This window comes from Haliotis asinina, chromosome 2 (assembly GCF_037392515.1).
Source record: "Haliotis asinina isolate JCU_RB_2024 chromosome 2, JCU_Hal_asi_v2, whole genome shotgun sequence".
In the NCBI taxonomy this organism is placed as follows: Eukaryota; Metazoa; Mollusca; class Gastropoda; order Lepetellida; family Haliotidae; genus Haliotis; species Haliotis asinina.
This window is the reverse complement of record NC_090281.1, coordinates 56273014-56285044: the sequence shown is the minus strand read 5'-3', so window position 1 is coordinate 56285044 and position 12031 is coordinate 56273014. Positions and strand designations below refer to the sequence as shown.

Below are 12031 nucleotides of genomic sequence, written 5' to 3'. Positions count from 1 at the left end.
GGCTGACACTATAGTTTGATGCTCATTACATCAATCTCTTGATTGTCTGATCAACACTTGATTGTTTACAGACTACTGTCATACAGCAGAAGTGATTGAGTTTTGTTTCATGGCAATATTTCAGCACTACCATGGCAGGGGACACCAGAAATGGGCTTCACTTTGTACATGTGCGAAGTTGAAACAGGGTTTTTGGCATGATGAGCAAACACCTTGACCACTAGGCTACACCACCAGCCCTCATACAGCAGGATCACTGCTGAGAGCAAACAACAAATAAAACAAAACAAACAAACCTTGCTTCTTATCAACAGACATATTGCAAGAGAAAATCATTAAAAGAAGCCAAAGATGGAAAAAGGTTTTTTTTGTGTGATTACAATTATGTACAAAATCTCCGCCACCATCCTCACCGGAAATGACCATTAAAATGTCTAAATATGGGCAAGATAACATCACCATGGGCCAATCAGTTGTCTAAGTCTCCTTTTCCATATGTATGTATGTAAAGAAATCCATCAGAGAGTAGCCCGCGGGGTAACAAGGTCAATCTACAAGAAACAGGTACTTGCATGGAGCACTCCAGGAACTGGCATTGAAAATACTTGATTCCCATACACTTCACACAATCTGATGAAAGTGCCTTGAAGAGCTCTTGGCTTATAAAATTTTGTTCCTTGGGATTAGTTTCCTCCTTGAAGCTGATAATGGCTTGGGGCATTACCATGTCAAGCAGGTGATGCTATTCCCCATAAGTCAACTCATAATACCTGGTTACTTCAGAAAGACTTTTTGCTCTTGTGTCGTATGTCTGCTTTGAGGCATATTTCTGGAGTTTATGCAGAAAAAATGAATACTAAAGAATACTAGTATTATAAAACTGGCGTCTATTTCTGTTCCCATGTTTCAGAAAAATTAAAGGAGTGAAAAATGTTGAGCATTTTATACATTTCTTTCCACTAAAAACTTTTTAAAATCACATTTGATCAAACTATTGGAATTCCCACCATAAATTAGGTCAAGTGTATGAATACAACATTTCACTGTTATGTGTAAATATGTAGCAATCTATGAGATTCACATCAATATTAAACATCGTTTAACCAACAAAAATATAATTTACTTCAGCACTACAAAGATTACAAAAGCTTCACAACAATTGCTTGATGTCATTTGTGAACTTGCAAGGGTTACTTGCAAAACAATGTTCTGTGATGTCAATTGAGTAAGCTTAAGCTCCTTGTTGGTGAATCTATAGGCCTATCAGGTGTTGGTGAATCTATAGGCCTATCAGGTGTTGGTGAATCTATAGGCCTATCAGGTGTTGGTGAATCTATAGGCCTATCAGGTGTTGGTGAATCTATAGGCCTATCAGGTGTTGGTGAAATCAATTCCATCAGCGTTAATGCAACTAGGCCCATCAGTGTTGGTGAAACTAGGCCCATCAGATTCGGCGAAACTAGGCCCATCAGAGTTGGTGACACCAGTTGGTGGAAACAGGTCCATCAGAGTTGTTGAAACCAGGCCAATCAGTGTTGGTTAAACCGGGTCCATAAGAGTTGGTGAAACTAGGCCCATCAGAGTTTAACAGCTTATTGTTTTTAAACAGCTATATCGCCAATTGGATGATATTTAAATCCATGTGTGAAGCCCATTTCTTAAGCGTCCCCCACCATGATATTGCTTGAATATTGCTAGAAGTGGCACATAATCAACTCTGAGTCTGATCACCACATCAGTTTGGTCGTCTCTAATGACAAGTCAAGGGTGCTGGGCATCAATCATTACACTAACACAGAATCCCTATGTTGTTACATTTCAGTATCAAGATACTAGACTGTTTACATATTCTTGCATTTGATGGAAACTCCACATAACCAAACATTAAAATACATAAAACATTCACTTATATACAATTATCAATCAACATGATCTGTAATTCATTCAAGAGGTATATTTATACAAACCTTAACTTCATTTCCCAAACTCAGTTGATCAATGTTTTGAGAATATACAAAGCCTTTAAAATGTAAGGTTATATCGTACAAAACATCTTTTTTAAACAGTTTGTGAGACTCAGTAATGTTTTTGAATAAGTCAATACTTTGACCACAGACAGATGGTGGCAGCTGGGTTGACACATACCAGTACCTTTCTCTTATTTGCTAATATTGCACTTGTAGATCTCCCCTACATCCCCTCTACAATAGGATAAAACTTAGAGGCTGCCGCTTAAAATTCCCACTTTGACTGAATAATGGACTGACACTACCAGCTTAACTTGGTACATGCATGCTTGGTCTCCCTCACCAAACAATACCAGGCCAGATCACGATAAGCTAGCTTCATGTTTGAAAGGTTTTAAATAGTTCAAACTGTTATTTCAAAATTAGACCCTCTGATGCTTTTGCAACTATGCCTGAAACTCTCACCATACATAGGGGTCACAGGAAACAAATGGCCAACTGTTGGGGGACTGTGTGCCACTCTTGTGTCAAAGGAACGATGCTCTCTTAGCAAATACTGATAGGCTTGCAAACAAAACATATCCCAGACACACACCACTAACACTCAGCCAGATACAAAGACTGTAAATACACTATTAACATCTACCTGTAAAGTCAGCATGTACACTGCAACATTCAGTCAAATGTCAAATACTTATATATCACATTCACATAAAATAATTTGTAAAAACACCTTTCTAATTTAATTTTTTAAGATTTTGTTTACTGATTTCAGAACAAACAAAACATTTCCGATTTTGACGTCAACATGAATTGCCTTGCTGATTATCCAAGCATACTGGTTCCATGACGTAAAGGTCACAACCTTGTTACCCACAAAGTGTCCGGGGTATGCTCGACATTTGAGGACTTTGACGGTTGGGCGGGGGGACAGTTTAACAGTAAACATGAAATCAGGGAGTACATGCCGTTGATACGACAAAATGTCCTTGTCACCAAGCTGAGAGACCTATGCCATATTGACGATCATGTCAATGTTGTTTTGTTAAACTGAAACACTGAGAGGTGACTATGAAGTGCATATGTAATTTTTCTTAAAGTTAATTATGTTACAAAATTACTGACTTTTCTTTTCAAAAAGTTAATGAAAGTAAGGATGTTTTTTTAACGTTTCAACAGACTTTCTATGTCAAGCTGAAAGAAGCAAAAACTTTAGTGTAATTGCTTGATCATGAAGGCAAAATGTCAGTATAGAGTTTGTCCATTTTGCATGTTCTTTTGTCTTGTTCCAATGACTTATAACCTAATTATATGTATATATTCTAGCTTATCATTCTACATAATAAAACAGTTAGGAAAATTGTAAAGTTTGGTTGTCCATTGTTGCTTTCATGTACAAGAAAAATATTCAAAACCAAATGTTACTAGTCTCTTTTAAATATCTGAAATGTACTGTTTATAGTTATGATTGGTCAGTCTTGGGTCAACAACAAACATATTGATCAAGTGTGATGAATGAGCCTTGTGTACATGACAAACAACTTGTCCAAGATAGCTGGACGATGTGTAAATATCAGGAGTTAAGATGAAGTCACACTTTCCCTTTCAGATGGCTCAAATCTCCACTCAGGAAATAACTTTTCCATCATGAATATATGAAGCAACTATTTAACCAATACGAACAGATGAATATATGAATAACTATTTCACCATTGTAATCATATGAAATAACATCACCACGTCTCTTATGAAAATATGACACAACAATTTCACCATTATAAACAGATGAATATATGAAATAACTATTTTACCATTATGAACAGATGAACATATGAATAACTATTTCACCATTGTAAACATATATATCAATATATGAAATAACTACTTCAACATTATGTGCTGATGAATATGAACAACTATTTCACCATCGTAATCATATGAATATATGAAATAACTTTCAATATTATGAACAGATAACCATATGAAGTAACTATTTCACCACTATGAATGTATGAAACAATTATTTCACTATTATGAATATAGGAATATATGAAATAACTGTTTCACCATTATTAGTGACTTAGGGTGTATGGTTTGACGTCACTTTCAGCAATGTTCCAGCAACATCACCATGGACACCAGAAATGGGCTTCACATATCGTACCCATGAGGGAATCATGAGGGGATTCCAAACTGTCTTCTGCAAGATGAGTGAACGCTGTAACCACTGGGCTGCCCCATCGCCCCTTCAACATTATCAACACAGGAATGTATGATATACCTATCTCACCATTACACTTGTATGAAATAACTATTCTTGAACATGTGCACGTGAAAATACCTAGTTCACCATTATGCATGTAGGACAGAAACTATTTCACCATTCTGTACACATGAAAAAGACCGCATGAAAATAACTACGAGCATGTGCATGTGCACAGGAAAATACATATATCAGCATTAAGTATATATAAAAGTAAACTCATCTGAACATATGGAAATAATCATATTGTACTTAGACAAAGAAATTCTGAAAAACCCTGACCCTTTAAAATAAGAAAAACACATGTTCAATGATAATTAGGAGACATTAGAGTCATATGCATCATATGTGAGGCTATGATGAACCTTAAATGTAAGCGTGTCTTACAGGTGTTCCAGGTATTACATGTGATTTTTAAAAAAATGCCACCACTGTCTCTGCATCCAGTGTTGATTATGTATAGATGAAATTGAATTGTGTTTATACAGAATACTACACTCAGTCTCATTACGTATGAATTATACAAAACAAGTGTCCTTCCTATGGTATGTGATCTTTGCTTTCTCTTGGTTACATACCATTGGAAGGTCACAAGTTTCATATAATTCATATGTAATGAGGCCGAGTGTGGTATTGTGTTTATTACCCATGACTTACATGCATTAAACTGAGAAACTAGCATATTTTTGTTATTTTTATGGTTGAAAGTGGCTTCAAAAAGAGGTTGTGGAAGAATTTTATACTGTGGTACACTTTTTACATGGCGTCACACTGTAATGACGTCACTATGCCATTCTCATCTGCCCCCTTGGTAACCGATGCCATGACATTTGTTTTTCAACTATGTGTATATTAAACACAATTTCCGTTCTAGAATATAATGTCTCAGTTCAACTCACACTTACACACGGATACGGCAACGTTCACAATGTGTACATTTCCACAATGCATATAAGTTGTCGAATGAATGCATTCATATGTGTTTCTTATGAATGTAGTTTTGTCACAACATGATCTGTTGAGGTCATTGGTTATCCAATCAAATTGTTAGAACCTTATGTTAAGTCGTTATGGCACAGGTCAACGCGATATGACACTCGAGTTACATACGAGATTAGTATGCAACTTCCCATACATTGAATAATAGTAACTACTGGTTGACAGGTCCAGACTCAAACATATTGCAGACTGCTCAGACACTGCTCACTGTGTGATGGAACCATGCTCACATTATCAACCACCAGTTGGCCGGGTCCAAACTCTAACATATTGCAGTATTGCAAACTGCCCACATACACATACAACATCTCTGACTACAATATGTTTGTTTGAGTACAGACCACAGGTCGCTGCTGTGGTATTTTTAACAATCATATTTGACAGGGACCCCCGGGATGTGTTTTACCTAATCCTACATTATCATTAGATTACAGGAGGTCAATCCTACATGGCCAAATGTCCTCACTCTGTATTATCATATTCATTGCGGACCTTGCTTGGAAAACTTCCGTAAACACCTAGGCTAAACTTGCCAAATATGGTCATCAAAATAGATCATGCATGTGACACACTTACAAGTCTCTGTAAATTCCAAACAGTGACTAGCAAAAGAATCCAACATAAGGAGTTTCCACGGCAACCAGAAATTATGACATGTAGATCCCAAACTTCACGTTGTCAACGACACCGATAATCCACTCTTCTCCCGTCTGACGGCTAACTCATATATTTCACAAAATAGATTAACCAAAATGTTTATCACCTAAATGTCATCATCCCAGCCAAATCCATTTTGTGCAACTGGCTTTAGTCAGTTAGCGCAGCAGACAAATTTCATCATGGTGATCATTCTCCATCTCCTGCGGCAACAAAGCTAAAGACACACCGTTTCCATGACACAGAAGATCCCATAATTCAAGGGTTAGTTTGAAATATTAAGATTTGCAGTTTTCCATATTTGTATCTGGCTTTGAAGTCTGAGGACAGGGCTCTGTTTGGGTGATAATGTTGACATTAACTGCCCCGCCAGACATTGCGATTGTAAACTCCGTCGGAAATATGCTTCTTTTATTCTTGAGACATACTTTGTCATTTATAACTTCCTAATTTTTCTATTTGAAGACTGAAATAATACAGAGTAAACTCATTGCAGAAATTACAGACAGAATGGGGCAATACTGTGGGAGGATGAAAGCAAATATATGTTGCATCACGTTAGAAGGTCAACCTGTGGCAAATTTAGAGAACCACATTTCTATGGTGTGGTTGTGAGCTGGCAAAATTCAAAGGAATGCTGTCAGAGAAATAAATGTCAGAGAAGAACAGTTCTGAATCAATTTATGAATAATTATGACTTGAACATTCCTTTATGAAAAACACTTAATGGTGAGGATGAAAGAAACGATGGTATTTTTGTAGTAATTTCAAAGAAACTATTGCAGCTGAACTAACCTAGCATGTATGTTGAATAAAAAAGACCATGATTATTTGATAAAACCATCTCATCGGCTTCTTCAGACCACATTTTCTGAATAAAAAATTCTAGGAGATGGTTTTGTGCTGAATCCAATTTTATTTTTTTCATCTTCTACATGAAAATCTATGAGGATGGTTTGGCTTGGAGCTCGACAGAGTTGGATCAAGCAATGACTCTGGACCTACAAACAATTTCATAGTGTGTACTTGAAAGTGAATTTCAAATCTAAAGTGCCCTATTCAGACAAATTCCAATTGATTTTGGGGTAATTTCTGGTAGAATCAATCAGCACACTTCGTACACTTGTTTCACATTGAACATTCTATCCCATGATTCCCTGTTATCCAGGAAGTGGAATTTTCAACTAAAGTGACAGTTGCACGAATCAAATAACTTTGTCGTAGCTAATCCTCGTCTTTATCTCCGTGGCTTCCTTTGGCCCTGACGGAACCAGCTTTCTCAGAACATAACCAGAGTCCACAGTCAGGAACGTAATCATCAAAAGCCTATTTGCAGACAAAACTTGATACAGTATCATTCTGAACAGACAGTAAAACAACTGAATACTTCAATCCTGCATCTATTTACCCTGTTGGACGAGAAGTGAATGTGTAGTCAGGCCCTGTTAGAGCCTAACAGAGCTTGAGGTGTACACTCGTCATGAGCCAAGAACGTCACTCAGTGCCTAATGTCTACTGACAAGGTAACAATTGTCTGGCACCGTAATCATGCAGCAGGGATGGATACTGTGCGGTATATACAAATACACTTTGGGTTATTATTGGGATGTATATCATTCTTGTAATGGTACCACTGTCTGCGACTTGACCCACTAGCCGACAGAACTTATAAAGTCCACTAAGCTCTACCAGTGTAGTTCTTGCAAATGCAGATCCAGAGGGACTTGCAGGGGTATGCACAACCCTACAACCCCAGCCCCTTTGTCCTGAAAGTTTATTAAATGACCACTGAAACACATGTATATGTACAAGTAGAGTATGCACCCTCCCGAGCCCTCCTCTATTTCTCCTGAGTGTGCATCCCGCTACTACCTTCTCAAAAAGCTGTATCTGACCCTGTCCTCCAGCAATATGTACAAGAAATGGAAACAGGTGTTTAGTTTCTGTGTACCTGTTATTCATGTTGATTAGAAATATATGCTCATTTGTGTCATTTAATTCAACACAGCTTGTATTCCAGGAAGGGTTGGTTGTCAGGGCATGGAACACAGTTGGGGGACTGTCAGACAGACTTCTGGAACTGGTGCCAATAAAACTTTGAGCTTCAATATATAAATACAATGTTTTAAGTAGAGGTTTTGTGGTCACTATACTTTCCCATACTATCATACAATGTCTGCTCCAGTCTCAAACACAGTGGGCTGAACAAGAACTATAGACCATGGCCTATTTTCACACAGCACTAAGGTGATACTAAGTCACTAAGGTAACCTTAGTGCAATGTTGAAGAATGGGAGTTAACGTTAACCTTAGTACAGATAGCTCTGTGAAAGGAGACCCATGTATCTACCTATTGAAAGCCATAATGGACAAAGACTCAGGAAATGTCAGACTTATTCTCTGAAAATGTATGTCTGACAGAAACAAAGGGCTCACATTATATTGAAAAGAAGCCCCAATGAGATCCTGAACTTGAGGAAATCTAGACTTGCTTCATTTAGAGCACTTGTATAATAGGCAGAGCTAGGCTGAAGGAAAAGCAATTTGGTTCAGGGACTGTTAGACAGACTTAATACAGGGTCTGCAATAATACAGAAGATTCCAAATATTCCCATCATCCTTGTAAAAAAGATGAGTCTCTGACATGCAAGGGTTGTCCTGAAGCATTGATACTGATATTACTGCAATAATGAAGTTCCTATATTGTGATAGTCTGTCACACATTGCACTTATGCTAACAAACATAGAGCTTACTTTCAGAAATACAGAAGAAATGGTTAATTGTTTCAAACAGGAGAGTCTTCACACTTGACTCTAGCATCCTCGAGATAAAGAAGAATGAAGTTCTTGGCCATGAATTGGGTGTACAGTAAAGATATACAAGTTGATCAAAGTGATGGTAATACTGAAAATAAATTAATACAGCACAAATTTACTGTGAGTGCGAAGGTCTAGTCTAAAATGCAACATAAAATTAATGTGCACTCAGGAATCTGTGTTGATGATAAAAAGTGACACCTGAATCTTTGATGTAGTTCATTTTCTTTTCACATTTTTTATGTACCAAACATCCTAAAGTGAGTCTGTTAAGCAATTGATGGAAATGAGCTGTTGATGTTTTGATTATGCTGCCATGTTTGATCACGTGATTGCTCGTTAATACTTTTCTTATGACAACATGTATAAATGTAATCTGATTTCAAAGGTGTGCAAAGATCATGAAATGATCTGGTCTGGCTGATGTGCTTGAGTGACTTTAAACAATGACCAGTGATTGTAACCAGTGATAACTACTTGTGACTTGAGATACCTGAAATGAGGAAGTGATCTGTATTGGTGTAATGAGTAGTGTCAACACTTACTCTGTTGTTACATCATTGTCATCAATCAATTCTCAGAAGACAACATGGTCAGACTGAAATGTGTCACTATAATAATGCAAGAAGAGTACAGACACATTTTTGGCATGAATAAAATTCTGGCATAAATTTCATGATTTACAGCAATATTCACTACATGACTGCAACAATGTGGACAAGTCATTACACATCACAGTCCCCCAAAGGTGACTCATGGCAAAAAACACCTATAAAGGTGACAAATTCCAAAATCTAATGATGTTAAGTTTCTCTACCAACTTTGGCACCATGTCCTTTAACTATACTCAGTAAATCTCCTTAATTATCACTGCTAACACTATGTAAATAGTTTAAATGAATGTTCCTCAGGAGGAAAATACAGAAAAATTACTTAGTCCTGGGAGTATAGAATCCACTGTGGTAGAAAAATATTAAAAGGACATTCCTCCAACAGCTTGGAGAATATAAATGTGAAGAACTACATACCATGAGAGTATAGAATCCTGTATGGATGGATGAAAAATCCTGCCCCTCCCCAGGGCAAGACGGGACATTTGATAGCAGCAACACAGCTCTAGTTACAGTCCACAAACACTTCATACCAGTCTGACCTCAGCACAAATCTACGCACTTACATCAGAATAAAACACTGTCAACTGATTCTGTTGGAATACTGTGGCCTGTATATCAAGTATATCACGTGAAATATTCTAAAGGCAAAACAACAGTGTCATTACTGAAATACAGAACACTGAAATTCACTGAAAGGAGAATACTGGGATGTTGCAGTTGTTGTTGATTTAGTAAGGTTTTATGCCACTTTTAGCAATATTCCTGCAATATCACAGCAAGTGAAACCAGAAATGAGCTTCACACATTGTACCCATGTGGGGAATTGAACCCGGGTAATAGGCATGATGAGTGAAAGCTTCAACCATGAGACTTCTCCACTGGCCCAGAATATTGCAGTATCTGACTGGGTGAAAGATAATGTCATCAGAAACATGTATCCCAAATTTTAATGCAAAAGTATTGTTATTTGTATACTTTAATCGCAAAAACAGGTTCTGCCATCTCGTCTTTGGACGTTATGCATTTTCCACTAGTGATCAGCTGACCTTTCAGACTCATGAGATCACATAAGAGTTAGGTCAGCCATAACGTGTCAGACCAAGTGCTACAATAAACTCAAGTGCATTTTTTGTTGTTGTAAGATGCCGTATTATGTTGTCTCAGGTTGGCTGGCATCACTGAACAATGGGAACAGTTTGGGTAACAGTTTTCAGTAGACGTAACCTTTACCATTCACCACTGATTTGGTACAAACATATCTTATGTTCATTTTATAATATTCCATTTATGCTACATGATTACATGTTACAACTTACTGTCAGTGGTATCTTTTAACATTGATTAAATCAAGCTTGAAAATGTTTTGCTATAGCAAAACATGCCAGTTTGGAGCCTCAAATACCCATATACTGTACACACAATGGCAAATGATGAAGTACATCGTTTTCGAAATAAGCATCTGCAATAGACACGTTACTTACCAGTGCTGTGTGCAGTGAAAGTTGTTCTGTATTCTCTGGCTGACAAGATGTCATTCTGTTATGACCTGGCGCCATGGCTATATCCCCCAGGTAAAACCAGGGAATATGCATTGTCTTGAGTAGTATTTACAATTCACCAGTTTGGGGGACATAAATTATCTCCATCATTAATATTATCTCTGTTCAACTAGACTCGGATCTTGTATGGAGACAAGATAATTCATTAATGAGAACTAGGATCCTAATTTTTCATCAACGAACCCATTCCTTGCAGCAGTGTAATTTTTGTAGTGGACAATATCATCCCTCATCTAACTCATCATACCTATTTTCTAAAACATTGTCTGGGGTAATCAATTTCTTTGTTTTCAAACAAGTTCCAGACTTTCTGAAATCACCAGTTTAATACAAAAGAAACTGCAAACACAATACAAAAAATGGTAATTCATTATAGGGGTGTGTGCTATTTGGAACTGTAACACATTTTGCAGACAAATAGAGTTGCTGATAATTCTATCATCTATATTAAAAGTTATTTTGATATCAAGTGGTGTCTCCATTTCGCTTAATTCTTCTTTTTCATCTTCACTGGAACTTCTTCTTGTATGATGTAAAATTAGCTTTCATTGATATGGTCTAACATCCATGTCAAAAATGACACAAGTAACATCTGTACAACTTCAGAATCTGAGGTCACTGTCAAGTCATAAGGTAGAATCAAACAGGAAGCCATCAGCAACAAGCACAAATGACATCATGTCACATGATATCTGCTTCTGTTCATTAACTGTTGGGCGCCGTTTTATGATAAATTGCTATCTGATGGTGTTTCACCACATCATTGCCATAAATGGGAAAATGTATTCAAAGATATTGATTTTGAATGGCCCTTTTGATCTTTAATGTATGTAAGAAAAATGTAAAAGATGTTAAACTTTTAGATTTTCAATATAAATTTTTGCATGGAATCATTTATACTAAAAGAGAACTTTTCAAGATGAAATTGGTTGACAATTTTAAAAGTACTTTCTGTAAGGAAGCGGATGAAAACATTTGTCATATATATTGGGAATGTGGGGAAACCAAAGGATTATGGAACAAACTTCAAATTTGGATTAATCAAAATATACAAGAATCACAACTGACAAAATTTCACATTTGGTTTGGTACTCTAAATGTTAACCCACTACTTTCACACAATACTTTCTGCTAGAAGATACATCCATATTTGCA

General features: G+C 36.8%; 1 protein-coding gene across 1 annotated transcript in view; it reads right to left on the bottom strand.

The window, feature by feature from the left end:
• Positions 1-12031, bottom strand: part of LOC137273974 (uncharacterized) — a 90512-nt gene that overhangs the window by 45521 nt on the left and 32960 nt on the right. The gene's annotated exons all lie outside the window — the stretch shown is intronic.